A 22,726-nucleotide genomic window follows, 5' to 3' on the forward strand; every position below is an offset into this window, starting at 1 on the left:
GCCTATAGAAGCCTTTGCTGCTTCCACTACCTTATACCTTGTATGATCAATTGGCTTATCTCCTCTAGTAAAAAAAAAAAAAAAAAAAAAAATGACTGGAAGTGGAGAAAATCAGTCACTCAGGGAAAGTGAATCCCTGATTCCTTAGGTCTTAATAGGAGAAGGAACTTTAACAAATCATAATTTGTTAAACATAGTCCATGCTTGGGAGATTGCTTCATAACTACATGATAGGATAAAACCTAGGAGCCACCCTTAGGAGTTCTGCACCTGAAGCGGGGAGAAACTCCTGTACACGAAACAAGATAGAAACTACAAGCATTAAGTGGTGTGGCAGAAATTTAATCTGTTATTTCGGCAATCAGAAAGGCTCCTAGGGATACATATGTACAAGTTTCTTATAAACCCTTTTAATATAATGGTAATCAATGGAGACCCAGGGGTATGGAAAGAGCATCTGTGCGTGCATGTGTGTGAGCTAGCGCACAGCTGCACGGGCTCTGGACTTATTCTGTCATGTGTAAAATAAGGAGGTGAGCTGAGGTGACACTTTACCCCAAAATATCCTTTTCACATCTGCGACTCTCTCTGAAAGTCTGCCATTGCATTTCTTTGGGTCTAGAAGGGCGTTTGAACCCTTGGTGTCACTTTCTAAATGGGCATACTCTCTCTCCTTCCTTTGCTTCTCTACGGTGTGCTGTGTTCTGTCTTCCACACTCTTGAGTATATCTCCCCAAGGGCACATGAGAGGTGCACAGGAAATGTCTGTTAAATGAACAATGAATGGAGGTTTCATTTGCTTGTTAATGGATTCCTGGTATGGAGGAAGAGGGACGAGGTTCTAGCGCATCAGAAGGAAAAGGAGCAGATGAAATATAGGGAGAGAGGAGAGAGCGCTAATTCCTACTGTGAACCTACTGTGCTAGGATATTTACATATTTTTAAAAACTAAATTCTCAAAACAATCTTATGAAGTAGGTATTAATCCCTTCTCTATAGATGAAAGAAACAGAGAAGTTTCAGTAACAGCTCAAGGTGATGCAGCTAGTAAGAGCCAGTTTTTAAATGAAGGTAGAGATAAATCAAAAGGCTGTGTTCTTTAAATTATACCAGGCTGCTCTACTGAGGAGAGGGACTTGAGGACAAGCAAGAATTTCAGAGGTGCAGGAAGAGCACTGTAAGGGGAGAGTTGTTTACAGATTTTAATATTATGCAACGTTGATATTGAAATGCACTTTTCCCATTAATGTGCATAATTAATGCTCCACCACAGGAGAATTCTCTATTTGCAAAAATTGAATAGGCTGTGAAAAGCATGGCTTTATTCTACACTTCCACGTAGCTTTTATAGACCTGGAGAAGGGAAAATTCCCAACTCCTGATACCAGCCCATGTGAGCATGAAAATTCCTCAGTCTGAAGAGGGTGCTCTCTTCCCTTTGGGTTTGGTTGTCACTTAATAAAAATCACTGAACCCACATCTGAATAGTGCTACTAGTTTCCTCCAAATTAGCTGTGTTTTCTTTCATCCTGAAATTACATAGATGTAAGCTCAGTGAATTTTTGCAGTTTTCAACATTCTGTCACTCTCACTAGACTGTGTGCCGCTCAAAGGCAGGAATTGGGCCTTTTTCTTCTTGATTTTCTCAGATGCCTCACTAGAGTGTCTGGCATATACTGGGCACCCAGAAAACACTAGCTGAATGAAAGAATGAATGAGAGATTCATTAGTCAGATCACTGATTGCATGAATGGATGGATAGTGCTTGTCTCCTATACAAGTCTTCTTGAGCAGTCTGATTTTTCCATGTAACAAGCAGGAACCTTTAAATGACTGTGATCCATCAGTCAAAGATTGCTGACCCACATCGTAAAAGCATACTTCAGTGGAGTAAACATTTACCAGGACTGGAAATCAGAGAGATTAAGTAAAGCAGAGAGATTACATAAAGGATAAAGACTACTGACTGTTTTTCTGTAATAGAGGGACATCTGGCTTATGGCATAGGATATGGATATGCTCTTTCTTTAAACTCTTTTGTAACTGGCCAGGAGAAGGAAGTAAACAGAAATCCTAATGAAATTTGAGGGTGTCTGAGGGATTAGCAATACATGCAGAGAAAAACACCAGATTCAGTTTGGATATATAAAGATGGATGTTTCAAGAGGAGTAATCTAATGAAGGCTGACAAATGATACTCAAAGCAATCCTCTCATTTCCTGCTCTCCACAGCCATGCCACCTCCTGGGTCATAGGCGGGCAAGGTAAAAATATAACGAAAATCATTCTTTATAAGTGGTTCACATGTGATGTCCAGTAAATATTCATCAGATGAGAATGAGGATGTTTCTACTCATGTGATGATGAACAACCATAAACCCTCTGACCATGACTTCTGATTAGACACATGTTTGTGAATAACAGGACAGAGAAGGACCTACTCTGTCCATCAGACTAGAAGATGTGGTTGTATGTCTTTGACATTTCTGTTAAGACAAGATGGTCTAGTGGTGTGAGTATGGGGCTGGGAGATAGGCATATGGGTTACAGTCAAGGCTTTTCCCCTTCACCGATACACGATCTTGAAAAAGCCACTTACCTTCTGACACATCTGTAAACAGGATAAGTGATTCTTACTCAGCCTCCCTTTAAATAAATTTGTTACTGGGGCCAAATGGAGTGATGTCCTTGAGATGCCTTTGTAAATTGCATTGCACTATACAAACATAAGCCTAGTACCTTCAGGGTGAACAGCAAAAGAGAAGAATAAAAGGAAAAAGAAAGAAATGAATGGAGAATAAAAAGTGAAAGAAGAGGAGGAGGAGAAAGTTTCTAGGGAAAAGGGAGGGGAGAGGGAGAAAAGACAGAAAATAGGGGCCAGGAAAAAGAGTTGGGAGAGTAGGAGAGTAGCGGGCAGCAGCAGCGAGGAAGGATCTCTACATTCTGGCACACAGATAAACAAGCAAACAAATACATCAAACAAACAAAAAAACAATGGAACAGCAGAACGGCTCAGAGATGGAATTTAGAGAATTACATCTTTGCACAGATCACACATTTCTGATAGGCACTGGAAATCTCCATCAAATGGCCTCTCTGGAGGAGACAGTCAACCATGAGTCAGCCTCCTCATTATAAACTTCTAAATAGCAAGCTCTACTGAATTCATGTTCTAGTCTGTGCTCAGCTCAGAAATACACTCAGACACATTCTTAATCATTGCTTGTGAAGCCGTTGATGATAGCCCTTTCTTTCTCTTTGCCTAGTTAATGCCTACTCATTGTTCAGAGGCTTCCAAGACCTCCCTGACCTTCCTGAGGAGGTCAGATCCCCTATTCCAGACACTCAGAGCAGCACAGGTCACTTTTTCATAGCACTTGGCCCACGTATAGGTTTGCATTTGTTTGTGCAATTATTTGATTAATGTCTGCTTCTTCCCACCAGACTGAGGGCCAGAGTTAGTGTCTGCATGGCTCATCATTATAATCCCAATTGAATTTATTGATGGGTTATTACAGACTCAAGTCAGCAAGGGCAGCCTTAATACTGGAAAGATGCTAAGAAAAGGACAGTATTCAAAGAGGGATAATAGTGCAAATAGAAAGAGCAGGTTGGAGCCAGAACAACAATTAGGAGTCTTGTGATTGATATAACTTTCTGACAGTTTGGGCAGCTAAATCCTGTCATGGAATAATGTTTCCTGTATTCATTTTTACTGGTCTAACAAACATACAACTGGGTGTTTTCTTGATTCCTCCTTGGTTCTTTCAGTGTATTAACTAGCTTTCCAATGCCATATCAGTCAGTGTCATGGGTGATCATATTATTATTAGCATTAATTATTATGAGTATTGATTAAGAGCAGCAATTTTCTAGCTGAATGTTCTGCAGCACACTCTTTCAAATGTTGAATTATATAATAACGAGGAGGAAGTTTATTTACAATTTACTTTGAGTCCTTTATAAAACCAATTTATTAAAAATAAAAAGCTTTCCAAGGAATATATGCAGGGTTAAGTAATCATGTTGGCATTGAACTATGCACAGAAAATAAGGACTATTTATAGAAAACCCCTAAACCAAACTCCCCAGTGGACTCTGTGGCATCCCTCTAAGATAAATTCCAGCTGCTTGGCATTGAGCACCCTCCGTGTGCAAGGCCACTGAACAGGACAGCCCAGCAGCTCTGCATAACCAGACTTCTAATCTGTCACTTCCAGGTTTCTTCCTAGTTCTGCAGGGTAAAACATATGCCAACAGTGGGGAAATATTATTCCTCCATTTCTTCTAATTCAGCACGTTTCAAGCTAGCGAAATCACGTTAGGTGGTCATTCTACTTTTGTTAATGTTCTTATATGAAACTGGATTTTTGACAATGACTAAAAACTTCCAAAACCCCGGAAATCACATTGAGCTCCACATCATATTTCAGTGTCTTACTTAGGCCTCCAAATTGGCCAACTTGGAATAACAAAACACATGTAATTCTGAGGAGGCAAGAGAGGGTGGTGACTTAGAAATGTGGGTTTCAGTCTCAATTCTGCCTCTTACTGGCTGTGACCTTGGGCACCACCCTTAACTTCTCTAAGCCTCAGTGTCCCCATCCATAAAGTGGGTTAGTATTCTCATACATAATGATAATAATTGTCATTGGAACCAAATGAGATCCACATAAAGCACTTACAACATATCAGCTAGTATTAAATATGTAGTATTTAATGTTATATTTTTAGCATTTGAATATAGAAAATATCCTTTTTGAACTTTACTATGTTTCTGAACTGCCTGCTTTTATGATGGAGTGTTCTACATTCCTTATTTTACATCTTTCCTGTTTTCATGGTTTTAAGGAAGGCTTTCCTCAGTGGAATAATGATGACAATGGTTACTGTTTATAAAAGTCTTTACCTGGGAAAATATAAATCTAGATTCTCAATGTCATCTTCGAAAATCTTTTTTGATATTTTACTCAAAATTCCAAATTTGGAACCTTCTGTCTGTCCTATATAAAGAATTGGACAATTTTTTTTTTGAAACACAGTTGTTATTTCAACAGCAGTTGGCGATAGAAATCCAAGCCTTGTGAGAGAATTAGAATCCCATGTACTGGTAGCCCTTAAATATTTCCCAGTTCTCTGCAGCCTCAGCATTTTTTCAACACTGATAAATTTTTGGCAATCCTTAAAGTTTGCTGTGATGACACCTTTTATATTTCAGCTCTACACATGTAAGGAAGAAAGATTATAAGGCCTAGGAAAGGATGTCTTTTGGAGTAAAAAATGGAAAAAAGAAGTAGTAGGCCAGTAGAAACGGGGCTAAGAAAAATGAGCTGACAACTCAAATAGGAGCAGAGGTGGAAACTGCAGGGACACGAGGAGAAATGAAAAGAAAACATGTGAATTGGGGGAAACAGAGATGATCAGGGGTTACCCGCTGCTCTGATTAATTCCTAATAAATCCCCTGAGGTTTAAGTTCCGAAGTTCACTCTCCCCTTCTGGGATGGAAGGAGGGAGCATAAACTTCCTTAGTCTTTTCACGCAGCTAAGGTCCTTCCACAGGTGACCTGGAGGCAAAAGTAAAGGTGGGAATCTCACCCAAGAAGATGGTCTGTGTTTATTGGACTATAAATCAGAAGAAAAAAAATTTTTTTTTTGGTGGAGGGAGTTTGATTTCTTTCAGGCACTTATAAAAATCAACTAGCTGTTTGTCTCTTTAATTTTCCTATATTCTCCCTAAATAAACTCTTCAGTGGGCCGGAGGGCGAAATAAAGGGGGTAACAACTATATATATTTTTGTATATTCTAAAATATACAGGGCTTCCCCGGTGGCGCAGTGGTTGAGAATCCGCCTGACGATGCAGGGGACACGGGTTCATGCCCGGGTCCGGGGAGATCCCACGTGCCGCGGAGTGGCTGGGCCCGTGAGCCATGGCCGCTGAGCCTGTGCGTCCGGAGCCTGTGCTCCGCAATGGGAGAGGCCACAACAGTGAGAGGCCTGTGTACTGCAAAAAAAAAAAAAAAAAAAAAAAAAAAATATATATATATATATACACACACACACACACAAATCCTCTTCAGTAACCTAACTTGCCCCTCTGTTTTGGTGAGGTCAGTTATATTTCTGTGGCAAATTATGATTTTTGACCACTGACCCCAGCAACTATACAACCTGAATGAAGTTTCTCCTTTAGATCTGCAAGTAATTCAGTGTATTTCTCAGCACATCCGGCCTCCTTAGTTACTTTGGGAAACACTGCTTAGCACTGCTTTTGAGGGTCAGGGTCCAGAAATGTGTTGGAGGAAGTTGAGCATTCACGCCAATTAGATTCGGGAAAGGTGGCTGCGTCTGCGAGTGGGTGGGTAGAGATAACTCAAGCCAACTACCCCTGAGGGCCAGCTGTTTAGAGTCCAGTGGTCCCTAAGGTTTCATTTCTGGAAATAGTTCTATAAGTCTGGAAGCCAAACTTTTATATCCTTCAAAACTCATGAAATTATAAAATGTTAAGAGTGGGAAGGAATCTAACACACTGTTTAACTCAACCTCATCACTCTGTATATGAGGTAACTGAGATGCACTCAAAATCACAGAGTAAGAGGTGGCTGACTTGAACGCAGAATCCAGGTCTTCTGATTCTCAGGTCAATAATACTTCCACTTTCTACAGTGACCGTATATTTTGGAACTAAATATGTAGGCACTTAGACTAAGAAGACTGACTGAGTACTTTATTTTTGTTTTTTTTGGGTTTTTTTTGCGGTACGCGGGCCTCTCACTGTTGTGGCCTCTCCCGTTGCAGAGCACAGGCTCCGGACGCACAGGCCCAGCAGCCATGGCCCATAGGCCCAGCCGCTCCGCGGCACGCGGAATCGGACTGGGGCACGAACCCGTGTCCCCTGCATCGGCAGGCGGACTCCCAACCACTGCGCCACCAGGGAAGCCCTGACTGAGTACTTTAAATCAGCATCGTTCTGGGGAATTGGAAGTATGTTAGCTGTAAAAAAGCTTCTCTATTAAGGCAAAAGGAGCTGGATAGAGAGCAAAAGAGCAAATGATTCCAGTTGAGGTCCTGTTCCCAGAGGGTCATTGGAAAGGACAGCTGTTCAGGCCCAATATGGGAACACCAGAGGCTCCCTGGCTCCACCAATGCATGGTCTCAAGGGCCTGTCGTGGTCTTAGAAGCGTGGAGAGGGAGTCTCTTGTGCCAAACAGACGTAGTACATGGCTATCGCTACAGCAACAGGACTGTTCCACTGAGCAAGAATGACAGTGATACCACCACAGACCAGTCAACCTGAGAGGGTGGGTTCCCTTAGATGCATTTGTTTATAGGCAAGACCACTTATTGGTTCTCCTTGGGATATTTACCGACATCTGGATTTGGGAGAAATTTTTGCTTGGGGTCAATTAGACAGAATATCCACTCCATATGAATTCCTTCTATTCATAGAGGGTGGTTAACATCTTTCAGGGCAGGTATTTTATGGACGGGAAAATGCTAGTTTCTAGAAAATTCTGCCTCTGTATTGTTGCTAAAATGATCTTCTAAGGTAAGATAAAACAGTATATGTCCTCTACTGGACAAAAGGAAGATATTTGAGTAGCTGAAGGTACTTCTTAGTCTATGCAGTATTAGCAAAGTACTTCTAGATTTTTTTGCACATGATTTTCTTCTTCTTCTTCTTTTTTTTAAACCCCTGCCTAGTTCCAAATACATTCTGCAAAATGTAATTTGCGTCACCTCTCCTGAGAATCCTACCTACCTTCCCAGAGGCAATCACTTTTAACCACTTCGGTTTTAATTCTAGTGGTTACTTCCCTATTGCTAAACATATGCTTATACTAGAGCCGTTGACGCTTGAACAAAGGGCGGGGGTTAACCTGAGTATAATTTATCGTCAGCCCTCCGTATCTGAGTTTCCTCCACATCCGTGAATTCAACCAGCTGCAGGTAGTGCAGTACTACAGTATTTATTATTGAAAAATATCAGCATATAAGTGGACTTGCACAGTTCAAATCACGTGGTTCAAAGGTCAACTTCATTTCATTAAATTCTATTTTGTTCCCAGAACAAACGAAATCCCTCTGGCTTCCTGAGGATAGTTTTTGTTACGTGTGTTTTAATCTTGTTTCTGTCACTTGGTAGGTTTGTTAAGATATTCGGTAACCCGTGGTTGTCTGTTCCTATTTAAGAATGAGGTAGTAGAAAGGTCTCAGGAAGTATTGCATATAAGGGCAAAACTTTTCCACTGAAAGGCTTCAGGTTAGGGGAGCAAACCCTAAACTGTCCCCCTAACTAGCACATAGTGCAGGGTTTTGGTGTGGGGCACTATTCAAATGAGCTTATCTGGGTTCCTCAGAAGTCATCCTATTTCTTCAGAGCGGAAAGTTCATTTTCTGACGGGTGCTGAGTGCTCGCCTGGCAGCTGTTCTGCGTGTAGGGGTGTGCACGCCGAGTGGGGGCATCTTCTATTCTCAGGCTCTGCTCTCAATCCCATCTGTTGTCACTATTCTGAAGTCTCCGAGTTTCCTGGGTTCTGTTAGGCGGATCTGCTTCCTCCTGAGCTGTGGGCTCCTCTATACTTTGCAGCTTCACTGTGGTGGGCTGTTTTGTGGGTGGCATCCCTGGAAACACATCTCCAGGAGATGGCAGTCACATAGAATACCATGTGTAAGGTGCCCCCGGAGCTGTGTAAGGTACAGCACATGCCTTTCCTCTGTAGGTGATCTAAGGCAGGGACTGCTTTGTTCTGTTTCTTCAATTATTACCCTTCCATCTGCTTTCTGTCATGCAGAAGTATGCTGAAATCTTTTGGCCTTTGACGTTCCCTTCTCCTTTACTGTTATGGGACTGTCCCTTTTTTTTTTTATTCCATTAGCTTCTTTTTAATGGGGTCTCAGGAGGAAGAGGAGATTAAGATATGGGCTGCATCTGTCAACTTGAACCTGAAGCAAGGAGCTCATACTGTTAATGGGAATGTTATTCTGCCTCGTTATGTCTGGCATAGTTATAGACGATTCAGATATCAATTTAAAAAACAGCAGTAACTAGGTAGAGGCTCAGACAGTTTTATTGTCTCTATGGATCGAATTAACTGGAAATCTGAAATATTTCCACTTATTTTATGTCAAGTAAATAGCAGCTTCAGTGAAAAATATATAAACCTATGGCCTTTTAAAGCACCTTCATTTTAATAAATATCCTAAGTAGCTGCTTTTCACGAAAGCATTAGCAAGGAGAATTTTGAAATAATGAAATTTCCAATTTCAGCTGATTGCCCACGTTCAGCAGTGTAACACCTTAATGGGAAGCCTGCTAAAGACCCATTGGCCTATGCAAAATGAAAAATACCTCTCCCACTATGCATTCAGTGACAGTGACTGTATGCCACATTATCTACGTATTTGATGGCCAGCTGGGATATATAGCATAAACTTCAGTGCTCTGGGCTTTGTAGAGGATTACTGAGGTTTCCCCTTCTAAATATTCCAGCAATGCAAGATTAATTCTACCTCAAATATTTTATTTTATATCAAGAAATGGTTTACATACATAGGTACATATATATGTATTTAATAACAAGTTTCAACGTGGGTCTTCAAACTAACCTAAGCTTTAAAAATGAAAGTTTTGTTTGTTTTCTCACAATACTTGGACAAAGCATATATTCAGCTAGTACTTATTGAGGGCCCTACAGGTACCCGCTGCTTTTACAGGAAGTTGGTGAGTGCTATGCTTTTCTCCCTTTTGGGGAGGCAGCTCATGCTTAGGGAGGGGATGGGTCCTGTTTAAGATTAACAACAGACAGCAGAGAGGTCAGGATCCAAAACGAATTCTTTGATTCCAGAGTCAGTTTTCTTCCGTGATTGCAGGGAACAGAATATTTTTCATAGTTCATTGTTAACTAGATATGAGGCAAACTGCTTTATACCACTTGGAACGATGGGCCATAGCTGAGAATACCGTTTCCTGTTTTTTAGAAATGGGATCACTCTGTGTTATGACATCAGGGTAAGGCCTTCACATTTTTGTTTTCATCTTAACAGAGAATTAGAGTTAGTGACTGCATGTATCACAGAGGTCATTTCACTCAAGTGGAAAACAGTGCAAAATGCTGAAAGACTGCTTATTGGCAAACTGCTAATAAGCTTTTGTGAATAAGAAGAAAGAAGGAAAAGGTTTGGAAATAGCTCTAGAAGGAAATGCCATTATTTAGCATAGCGGAAGGAAGGCTTCTTTGTGTAATGACTGAACTGTGGGATGATAGCCACCCTGCACGCTGCCAAAGGAGGTCTTTATAAAGAACTAGGAAGGTGAGCTGGAGACCAGTGGTAAGCTCAGCCTCCACACCCTCATCTCTACCACAACTAACACCTTAGGCACTTAGTGTGCGTGTGGGCCTCCAGTGCCTCCCAGATGCTGGGCTAGTCATTCTACTTAGTGATTTCTAGGCTGAGAGTCAGTTCTACTTCTTTATCATTTCTTATCCTAGGAACTTCTTCACTGTGTCTAACTTAGCCTGAATGTGGCTTATAAATGGTGGCACCAGTGCTTTCCCACTCAATAAAGACTTTTTTTTTTTTTTTTTTTGCGGTACGTGGGCCTCTCACTGTTGTGGCCTCTCCCGTTGCGGAGCACAGGCTCCGGACGCGCAGGCTCAGCGGCCATGGCTCACGGGCCCAGCCGCTCTGCGGCATGTGGCATCTTCCCGGACCGGGGCACGAACCCGTGTCCCCTGCACTGGCAGGCAGACTCTCAACCACTGCACCACCAGGGAAGCCCTCAATAAAGATTTTTCATGCCACAGTATAGGGGACGGAGTTGGACAGTGAAGTCAAATTTGATTTCCAATCTAGGCTTGCTATTTTCTATGTAAAGGTCTTTGGGAAAATTACTTAATGTGTCTGAGACTCCATTTTTAGAAAAAAAACATGCCTATTTTACAAGACTGTTTTGGAAATAAAATCAGGTAAGATACATAGATGGATGGATGGATGAATGGATGGATAGATAGATGGCCTGGCATCTAATAAGCACCTGATAAATGTTAGTTTCTTTTCTCTTCCCTCGAAGAAATAGCCATGAATTTGTACTATTTTTGTTCCCAGTAAATTGCACATTTTGAATATGATCTCATTAAGCGTCTAATGAAGCTTTCTTCTTGAAACCGAAGCATCCTAATCCTGTTAGTGTTTTCTTGATAAAATGCTGTCTCACCCCTTTGTTAACTCTGGATGTCTTTTCCTTGGTCCTTTCCACATATCCAATTTTACATGCAGAATTCAAAACCAGGCACATCCTTTGGAGGATATGACAAGCAACTGTGTTTTGTGGAAGAGTTTTGTCTAAACTATGGCACTTTCTAGAAGGAGAAAACCAAAGAGGGTAGTATGGAGGGTACAGTCACAAGCCTGCACGAACTCGCACTGCAGGTGATGACTGGTGGATGTTCTCAAGTCCAACTGGAGAATGCTCACAGGCGGCAAAGATTATTTCCTCTCATGTTTTGAAGTGGTCTCTTTACTTTAACTTTTTAAGATATATATACTAGAAATGTAAGAACATTTCTTACTCTAGTCCTAAATTCTTCTTTTGGCACTGAGGATAAGCTGATGTGTAGAAAACAGCTTAGGTTATTCTTTCCTTGTTTAATAAGCACTTAAATATAATCTTGGTAATTAAAGTATTTTTAATATAAATATGAACTCAGCAATGAGGCAAACTCAAACAATGATTTGAATTGCTTCCACAAACGATTATTACCCATATATATAGGAAAATGCCTCTCCAGAATATAGCAAAGATACCCGTCCCTGACTTTTAACAAATCCTTATTTAATATATATTAGAAACTCTCATGCCTTATTAAGTATATATTATGTATAACAACAACAGCAACAACTACTGTCACACACATATAATGCCAGTTCTATTATAAAAAATTAAATTGTATGTATATATAATTTTAATTCTTGAAAGAACTCTACAAGGAATCATCATCAGTATTTCCATTTTACATTAATTAGGAAACTGAGGCACAATGAAATCAAGTAACTTGCTATCACATAGCTAGCAACTTCCTTAGCCCTGGTTTAAATTCTGGGAGTCTGGTGAAGATCCATGATCTAGACCATCTTGTACATTATTACAGAACCAAATGGTCTGAAGTATTGACTGAGAACTTCTGTCTTTTTTTTTTTTAATGGAAAATAACAAATGTCACGATGGAGATAGTAGTTTACTGTTGAGAAATGAGTTACTTACTGTTGAGAAAAGAGTTACTTAATTCTTCCAGAGCAAAGTTTCTGTTTAGTCATCCACGCCTATCTCTGTTTTCTTTTATTGGAGTATAGTTGATTTACAGTGTTGTGTTAGTTTCAGGTGTACAGCAAAGTGAATCAGTTTTATATATATATATATATATATATATATATATATATATATATATATATATATATGTCTCCATCCTTTTTCAGATTCACCTCCCATATAGGTTATTACAGAATGTTGAGTAGAGTTGCCTATGCTATACAGTAGGTCCTTATTAGTTATTTTATATATAGTTGTGTGTATATACTAATCCCAATCTCCTAATTTATCACTTCCCCCCATATTTCCCCTTTGGTAACCATAAGTTTGATTTCGAGATCTGTGAGTTTCTGTTTTGTAAATAAGTTTATTTGTATGATTTTTTTTACTAGATTCCGCATGTAAGTGATATCATATGATACTTGTCTTTCTCTGTCTGGCTTACTTCACTTAGTATGATAATCTCTAGGTCCACCCATGTTGCTGCAAATGGCATTATTTCGTTCTTTTTTATGGCTGAGTAGTATTCCATTGTATATATATACCACATCTCATTTATCCATGTGTCTACAAATGACTCAATTTCATTCCTTTTAATGGCTGAGTAATATTCCACTGTATATATGTACCACATCTTCTTTATCCATTCATCTGTCGATGGACATTTAGGTTGCTTCCATGTCTTGGCTATTGTAAATAGTGTTGCAGTGAACACAGGGGTGCATGTATCTTTTTGAATTATGGTTTTCTCCAAATATATGCACAGCTGTGGGATTGCAGAATCATATGGTAGTTCTATAGTTAGTTTTTTAAGGAACCTCCATACTATTCTCCTTAATGGTTGTACCAATTTACATGACCACCCACAGTGTAGGAGGGTTCCCTTTTCTCCACACCCTCTCCAGCATTTATTGTTTGTAGTGTTTTTTTTTTTTTTTGATCATGGCCATTCTGACTGGTGTGAGGTGGTACCTCATAGTTTTGATTTGCATTTCTCTAATAATTAGTGATGTTGAGCATCTTTTCATGTGCTTTTTGGCCATCTGTATGTCTTCTTTGGAGAAATGTCTATTTAGGTCTTCTGCCCGTTTTGGGATTTTTTTTTTTTTTTTTGACATTGAGCTGCATGAGCTGTTTTTATAGTTTGGAGATTAATCCCTTGTTGGTTGCATCATTTGCAAATATTTTCTCCTATCCTGTGGGTTGTCTTTTCATCTTGTTTGTGGTTTCCTTTGCTGTGAAAAAGCTTTTACATTTAATTTAATTTAATCTGTTTATTTTTGTTTTTATTTTCATTACTCTAGGAGAAGATCAAAAAAGATATTTATGTCAGAGAGTGTTCTGCCTATGTTTTCCCCTAAGAGTTTTATAGTATCCAGTTTTACATTAAGGTCTTTAATCCATTTTGAGTATTTTTGTGTATGGTGTAAGGGAGTGTTCTAATTTCATTCTTTTACATGTAGTTGTGCAGTTTTCCCAGCACCACTTATTGAAAAGACTGTCCTCCATTGTATATTCTTGCCTCCTTTGTCATAGATTAGTTGACCATAAGTGCGTGGGTTTATCTCTGGACTTTCTATTTTGTTCCATTGATCTATATTTCTGTTTTTGTGCCAGTACCATACTGTTTTGATGACTGTAGCTTTGTAGTATAGTCTGAACTCAGGGAGCCTGATTCCTGCAGCTCTGTTTTTTTCTCTTAACATTGCTTTGGCTATTCGGGGTCTTTTGTATTTCCAAACAAATTGTGAATTTTTTTGTTCTAGTCTGTGAAAAATGCCATTGGTAATTTGATAGGGATTGCATTGAATCTGTAGATTGCTTTGGGCCGTATAGTCATTTTGACAATGTTGATTCTTCCAATCCAAGAACATGGTATATCTCTCCATCTCTTTGTGTCATCTTTGATTTCTTTTATCAGCATCCTATTGTTTTCTGCATACAGGTCTTTTGCCTCTTTATGTAGGTTTATTCCCAGGTGTTTTATTCTTTTTGATATAATGGTAAATGGGATTGTTTCTTTAATTTCTCTTTCTGATCTTTTGTTGTTAGTGTGTAAGTATGCCAGAGATTTCTGTGCATTAATTTTGTATCTTGCAACTATACCAAATTCATTGATGAGCTCTAGTAGTTTTCTAGTGTCGTCTTTAGGATTTTCTATGTATAGTATCATGACATCTGCAAATAGTGACAGTTTTACTTCTTCTTTTCAAATTTGGATTCCTTTGATTTCTTCTCTGATTGCCATGGCTAGGACTTCCAATACTATGTTGAATGAAAGTCTTCTTCCTGATCTTGGATGAAATGCTTTCAGTTTTTCACCATCAAGAATGATGTTAGGGCTTCCCTTGTGGCGCAGTGGTTGAGAGTCTGCCTGCCAATGCAGGGGACATGGGTTCGTGCCCTGGTCCGGGAAGATCCCACATGCCGCAGAGCGGCTGGGCCCATGAGCCATGGCTGCTGAGCCTGTGTGTCCGGACCCTGTGCTCTGCAACGGGAGAGGCCACAACAGTGAGAGGCCCGCGTACAGCAAAAAAAAAAAAAAGAATGATGTTAGCTGTGGGTTTGTCATATATAGCCTTTATTATATTGACGTAGGTTCCCTCTATGCCCACTTTCTTTTTATCATAAATGGCTGTTGAATTTTGTCCAAAGCTTTTTCTGCATCTATTGAGATGATCACATGGTTTTTATTCTTCAATTTGTTGATGTGGTGTATCACAGTGATTGATTTGTGGATATTGATAAATCCCACTTGATCATGGTGTATGACTCTTTCAATGTGTTGTTGGATTCAGTTTGCTGGTATTTTGTTGAGGATGTTTGCAACTATGTTCTTCAGTGATATTGGCCTGTAATTTTTTTTTTTTTGTGGTATCTTTGCCTGGTTGGTATCAGGGTGATGGCAGCCTCATAAAATGAGTTTGGGAGTGTTAATTCCTCTCAGTTTTTTTGGAATAGTTTCATAAGGATAGGTGTTAACTCTTCTCTAAATGTTTGATAGAATTCACCTGTGAAGCCATCTGGTCTTGGACTTCTGTTTGTTGGAAGTTTTTTTTTTTTTTTTTTTTTTTTTGCGGTACACGGGCCACTCACTGTTGTGGCCTCTCCCATTGCGGAGCACAGGCTCCCGACGTGCAGGCTCAGCGGCCATGGCTCACAGGCCCAGCTGCTTCACGGCATGTGGGATCTTCCTGGACCGGGGCACGAACCCGTGTCCCCTGCATCGGCAGGCAGACTCTCAACCACTGCACCACCAGGGAAGCCCTGTTGGAAGTTTTTTAATCAGAGTTTCAATTTCAGTGCTTGTGATTGGTCTGTTCATATTTTCTATTTCTTCCTGGTTCAGTCTTGGAACATTGTACCTTTCTAAGAATTTGTCCTTTTCTCCTAGGTTGTCCATATTATTGGTGTATAGTTGCTTGTAGTAGTCTCTTATGATCCTTTTTATTTCTGTGGTGTCAGTTGTAATTTCTCCTTTTTCATTTCTGATTTTATTGACTTGGGCCCTCTCCCTTTTTTTCTTGATGAGTCTGGCTAATGGTTTATCAATTTTGTTTATCTTTTCAAAGAAAAAGGAAAAAGAACCAGCTTTCAGTTTCACTGATCTTTTTTATTTTTTAGTCTCTATTTCATTTATTTCTGCTCTGGCCTTTATGATTTCTTTCCTTCTACTAACTTTGGGTTTTGTTTCTTCTTCTTTCTCTAGTTGCTTTAGTTGTAATGTTAGGTTGTTTATTTGAGATTTTGTTTCCTTAGGTAAGATTGTATTGCTAAAAACTTACCTCTTAGAACTGCTTTTGCTGTGTCCCATAGGTTTTGGATCATAGTGTTTTTGTTGTCATTTGTCTCTAGGTATTTTTTGATTTCCTCTTTGATTTCTTTGGTGATCCACTGGTTGTTTAGTAACATATTGTTTAATCTGTACGTGTTTGTGTTTTTTTACAGTTTTTTTTTCCTATAATTGATCTCTAATTTCATAGCCTTGTGGTGTGAAAAGATGCTTGATATGTTTTCATTTTTCTTAAATTTACTGAGGCTTGATTTGTGGCCCAATATATGATCTATCCTGGAGAATGTTCCATGTGCATTTGAGAAGAAAGTATATTCTTCTGCTTTTGGATGGAAAAATTAAGTCCATCTGGTCTAATGTGTCATTTAAGGCCTGTGTTTACTTACTGGTTTTCTGTCTGGATGATCTGTCCATTGGTGTAAGTGGGGTGTTAAAGTCCCCCACTATTATTGTGTTACTCTCGATTTCCCCTTTTATGGCTGTTAGCATTTGGCTTATGTATTGAGGTGCTCCTATGTTGGGCGCATAAATATTTACAATTGTTATATCTTCTTCTTGGATCGATCATGTAGTGTTCTTCCTTGTCTCTTGTAACAGTCTTTATTTTAAAGTCTATTTCGTGTGATATGAGTATTGCTACTCCATCGTTCTTTTGGTTTCCTTTTGCATGGAATACCCTTTTCCATCCTCTTACTTTCAATCTGTATGTGTCCCTAGTGGGTCTCTTGTAGACAGTATATATACGGGTCTTGTTTTTGTATCCACTCAGCCAGTCTATGTCTTTTGGTTGGAGCGTTTAATCCAACTACATTTAAGGTAATTGTCAATATGTACGTTCCTACTACATTTAAGGTAATTATCAATATGTATGTTCCTATTGACAACTAAAAAAATTGTTTTGGAATTGTTTTTGTAGCTTTTTTTCCTTCCCTTCCTCTTTTGTTCTCTTGTGATTTGATGACTATCTTTAGTGTGTGTTTGGGTTGTGTGTGTGTGTGTGTATCTATTGTAGTTTTTTGGTTTGCAGTTCCCATGAGGTTTTTAAAATTTTTAAGTTTTATTCTTTTTAAAAAAAATTTATTTATTTGTTTGCTTGCTTGTTTGTTTATGGCTGTGCTGGGTCTTCGTTGCTGTGCATGGGCTTTCTCTAGTTGCGGCAAGTGGGGGCTACTCTTTGTTGCAGTGTGCGGGCTTCTCATTGCGGTGGCTTCTTGTTGTGGAGCATGGGCTCTAGGCACGCGGGCTTCAGTAGTTGCAGCATGCGAACTCAGTACTTGTGGCTCGCAGGCTCAGTAGTTGTGGCACACAGGCTTAGTTGCTCTGCCACATGTGGGATCTTCCCAGACCAGGGCTTGAACCCATGTCCCCTGCACTGGCAGGTGGATTCTTTTTTTTTTTTTTTTTTTTTGTGGTATGCGGGCCTCTCACTGCTGTGGCCTCTCCTGTTGTGGAGCACAGGCTCCGGACGCGCAGGCCCAGCGGCCGTGGCTCACGGGCCCAGCCACTCCGCGGCATGTGGGATCTTCCTGGACCGGGGCACGAACCCGCATCCCCTGCATCGGCAGGTGGACTCTCAACCACTGCGCCACCAGGGAAGCCCGGCAGGTGGATTCTTAACCACTGTGCCACCAGGGAAGTCCCCCCATGAGGTTTTGATATAGCAGTCTATATATACACAAGGTTGTATTAAGTTGCTCGTCTCTTTCCACCTAAAGAAGTTCCTTTAGCATTTGTTGTAAACGTGGTTTGGTGGTGAATTCTCTTAGCCTTTGCTTGTCTGTAAAGCTTTTGATTTCTCTGTCAAATGTGAATTAAAGCCTTGCTGGGTAGAGTATTCTTGGTTGTAGCTTTTTCCATTTCATCACTTTAAATATATTTTACCGCTCCCTTCTGGCCTGCAGAGTTTCTGCTGAAAACTTTATGGAGATTCCCTTGTATGTTATTTGTTGCTTTTCCCTTGTTGTCTTTAATATTTTTTCTTTCTCTTTAATTTTTTCCAGTTTGATTAATATATGTCTGTGTTCCTCCTTGGGTTCATCCTGTATGGGACTCTCTGCACTCCCTGGACTTGAGTGTTTCCTTTCTCATATTAGGGAAGTTTTTGGCTATAATATCTTCAAATATTTTCTCAGGCCCTTTCTCTTTCTCTTCTCCTTTGTTGACACCTGTAATGTGAATGTTGGTGCGTTTAATGTTGTCCCAGATGTCTCTGAGACTGTCCTCATTTCTTTTCATTTTTTGTTCTTTATTTTGTTCTGTGGCAGTGATTTCCACCACTCTGTCTTCTAGCTCACTTCTGCCTCAGTTATTCTGCTATTGATTCCTTCCAGTTAATGTGTTGTTCATCTCTGTTTGTTCTTTAAATCTTCTAGCTCCTTGTTAAACATTTTTTTTGTATCTTCTCAGTCTGTGCCTCCATTCTTTTTCTGAACTTTTGGATCATCTTTACTATCATTACTCTGAATTATTCTTCAGGTAGATTGCCTATCTCCTCTTGATTTAGTTGTTCTTGTGAGTTTTTATCTTGTTCCTTCATTTGCAACATATTTCTCTGTCATCTCCTTTTGTCTACCTTTCTGTGTTTGTGGTCTCCTTTCCACAGGCTGCAGGATCATAGTTTCTCTTAGTTCTGTTGTCTGCCCCCTGTGGGTGAGGTTGGTCCTGGGGTTTGTGCAGGCTTCCTGGTGGAAGGGACTGGTGCCTGCTGTCTGGTGGGTGGAGCTGGGTCTTGTCTCTCTGGTGGGCAGGGCCGTGTCAAGGGGTGCGTTTTGAGGTAGCTGTGAGCTCAGTATGACTTTAGGCAGCCTGTCTGCTGGTGGGTGGAGCTGTATTCCTGTTTTGCTGGTTGTTTGGCCTGAGGCATTCCAGCTCTGGAACTTGTAGGCTTTTGGGTGGGGCCAGGTCTTGGTGCCAAAAATGGGACCTCTGGGAGAGATCATGCTGATCAGTGTTCCCTGGGGCCTCTGCCACTAGTTTCCTTGCCCCCAGAGTGAGCTACCGCTGACCTTTGCCTCCTCAGGAGACCCTCCAAGACCCCTAGTTAGGTCTAGCCCTGGTTCCTATGGAGGTATTGCTTTGTGCTGGGTCCCAGTGCATGTGAGACCTTGTGTGCGCCCCCCAAGAGTGGAGTCTCTGTTTCTCCCAGTCCTGTGGAGCTCCTGCACTCAGGACCCACGGGCCTTCAAAGCCAAATGCTCTGGGGGGGCGGTTCTTTCTCCCGATGCCTGACCCTCAGACTGTCTTGTAGGGCTATTTTTATGTGGGAACGTCCCTGTGTAGCCTAAGTGGGTTTAATATTTTTTGGTGCTAGAGCTGTTTTTAATATGCTTGTCTGCCACCTCTTTCCTCAGTGTATGCTGGCCATTATCCCCTTGGTAAGAGGAGTGACTGATGTTGTGGTGACCTGAGCCTGCACTGGATATTGAATGGGGGCCTCCCCTTGCTCTGAGGTTGTCACTGCCCTGTCAGGGGCAGGGTCTGCTCTCCAGTTGGAGTAGAGGCCCCGAGATCTGTTTCTGAGCTGTGTTTCTGACCTGCAGTGTGACATAGGCAGGATTGGAGCACTCTCTCTGGGAGAGAAACCACTGGGTTTTCCTCCTCCAGAGCTGTTCAACTGTGAGTGTGCTCTGTTGTATCACTTTTCACCTGTTGTGCTGGCTCATAAATTATACTATTGCTGGAACTGCTCTCAGACCCACCTTAACAACGGGTATGCCGGCAATTGGCCCTGGTGTCTTTCAGGCGTTGCTTTCACCAGACTACCAGCACAGATCCACTGCAGTCAGGTCCCAGGACTGCAGTAATTGTGCACCAAGACCTGCTGTGGGAGCTATGGAGGCAGCTCAGATTCTGGCCCGGTCTAGTCCCCATGGGTATGTGCCCACAAACCCACAGTTGCTAAAGCTAGACCCATCTCAGCTGGGGGAGCACTCACTCATTTGGATATTCTGCAGGTGCTGAGTTTACAAAGCTGGCAGCTGGGGTGTAAATCCGCAGTTCCCACAGCTGTGAGGAGAGATTTCCGCTCTTCTTCCTTAGTTGCATGGCCCATGAGGCTCAGCTGTGGTTTCAGCCCCACCTCTGCATGTGGGCCTTCCACCAGTGTCTGTTCCCGAGGCTGCCCCAGAGCCTGCCTAGGTGGGTGGGGTCAGAGGCAGCAACAGGTGGGGCAAATGCCAGCCTGCTGGGGTGGGCAGGGGTGAAGGAGGCAGCCGCAGTGGGTGGGGCATGTGAGCCTGCTCTTGCATGCCGTGGCCAAGGAGGGTGAGGCCTGCAAGCCTGCTCAGGCAGGAGCCCCTTCTAGTGCCCAGGGAGGCAGGGGCTGGCACGTGGGGAAGGGGGCTGCAATGGTGGCCAGGGCTTCTTCCACAAACATTCCCGCTTGTAGAGCTCTGTACTCCCATACCTTCAGGCTCTCTCTTTGCAGCTAACAGCAGTCCCCTCCCTGAGTCTGCTCTCCAAACCCCAGGTTCTAGCACCCAGCCTCTGTCCGCACCAGCAGACACATGTCTCAGGCTGGGACGTGCCGGGCTGTGGCACCAAACATTCATGTAGGTCTTACTCTGTCCTGCCTGCCACAGACTGGTTGCTGTGCTATCCTCTGAGCCCCTGAAGCTCCCCAGCTGGTCTCCCTACTAGCGAGGGGGCTTCCCTGGGTGTGGGAACCTCTCCTCTTTCAGTTCCCCCCAAGGGGTGCAGGTCGTGTCCTGTTTCCTCTTGTCTTTTTAAAATTTCTTTTGTCCTACCCAGTTGCATGGGGATTGTTCTCGTCCTTTTAGGTGTCCGAGGTCCTCTGCTAGTGTTCAGCAAGTGCTCTGTCAGAATTGTTCCATTCTTGATGTACTTATGGGGAGAGGTGAACTCCATGTCCTCCTATTCTGCCATCTTGACTCCTCCCCCACTCCTATCTCAGTTTTTGTTTTCTTTTTTAATAGAGGAGCTAAAATTGTTTGATGTTCTTTATTGCCAAAAACAGAAGAGTAGGACTAGGAAGAGAAGGAGGTATCCTTTTGAGGGGAGGGCAGTGTTCATGCAGAGGTCACATTCCTTTCACTCACGTTCCCATGGGTTTGCGGACATGCAGTGGATTTCCTTCGCTAAAGGCAAGAAAGGGCCACCCCATGAAGTGTTTATCAGATTTATGCTGTTCCAGGAAGGAAAGGCTAACATCTCCCTCCCAAGTGGATGTCCACTAGGTCATGGAGTTTGCTGACTTGCCCTGGGGAGAGAAGATGAGAATGTCAGGCAGGGAGAAAGAAAGGAGGCAAGGACTAGCCCTAGTGAGTTCCACCTGAGGGGTAGGAAAGATGCATGCTGCTCATGTCTGCAAGCTCACATTTGAAGCTGCTGAGGACAGATGAGAAAGGGTGACTATGTGCTTGTGAGGAGGGACTGACGCAGCTGGGGCAAAGTGGGTGAGTGCATCAGAGGACTATAGTGTGCTACTGCCAGGGGGTTTTGTAGAAAAGATTGCTGATGCTCCCAGGGGACCACGTGCTGGGGGAGTTGAGTTTCTTAGCATTGGTGCGTGTTTGGTTCTCTACCCATCCAGGCTACATCACCCGTGATAGCCAACAGAAAGGAGGACTGCCACAGGAGAATGTGAGGAATGCCATTTCCCATTTTTTTTTTTTAAACAACTTCATTTCTACCAGAGAAGAAATCTAAGAGAAAGGAAGATCTAGAGGGTGGTATGAGAGAGAGAGCAGATCACTCCTCTATCAACTGCAGAGCACTTTGGTGGACCCCAAGTCTTAATTATGTTGGAAAGAGAGACAGAGGTTTGACTGAAAACACAAGATTTTAAAATAGACTAAATAATAGAGATTTTAACTGAAATGCCATTAAGGAAGTCTACTTGTCATTGAGAAATAGGGTTGAACAAAGCATAGTTGGTAACAGATATTGGAAAAATAGTGATTTAATTTTTATACAGTAACCAATTAAGTGTTGTCAATTAAATCAGTTGCGATTATAAAGCAAGTGCATGGAAATATTAACTCCTTCTTCTCAGCCCCTTCAGCTTCTATCTGATTGGGGAATTTAGAAATACGAAATACTAAGTCCTCTACACGTAAGCCTGGCCAGCCAACATCACCATTTTCATTTCCTGCCTTGCACAACTTGCGCGAAATCACTCAGTGGCCTTTTGACATCTGAAATCTGCTTAGATGTTCATGTTTTTGCATGTGCTCTTTCTCCTGCAGGGAGTACCCTTCCTTCCAATATCTGTCAGTCAGGCAAATATCCACAGATGCTTCAGTTCTCAGCTTGAGAGTTATATCTTCTCTGAAACCACCCTGACCTGTTCCCCCCCTCCCTCTTTGATACCCATTCTCGGTCAGATATCCTTTCTGGATCCTTCATTAATCCCTCATACGTATTTCCTGTGTGATGCTTACACTGTTATGTGCAGGTGTGTGTTTATATTTCTGTCACTCTCAATAGATAATGAGTCCTCTGAAGGAAAAGATCTTATTTGACTTGTTCATTGTAGTACCTCGCACGGTGCTTGGCATATATATGACATAAGCTTCATAGAGATTTGCTAACAGAAAGAAAGAAAGGGGTAGCATGGGGAGGGAGGGAGGAAGGAAGGAAGGAAAGAATTTATGCCCAAAGTG

The 22,726-nt window shown here is 41.7% G+C and overlaps 1 protein-coding gene across 21 annotated transcripts in view; it reads right to left on the minus strand.

Moving 5' to 3' along the window:
* The window catches only part of DLG2 (discs large MAGUK scaffold protein 2), a 2,041,348-nt gene that overhangs the window by 394,728 nt on the left and 1,623,894 nt on the right, over window positions 1–22,726 (minus strand). The gene's annotated exons all lie outside the window — the stretch shown is intronic.

Source organism: Stenella coeruleoalba (genome assembly GCF_951394435.1).
Source record: "Stenella coeruleoalba genome assembly, chromosome: 8".
NCBI lineage: Eukaryota > Metazoa > Chordata > Mammalia > Artiodactyla > Delphinidae > Stenella > Stenella coeruleoalba.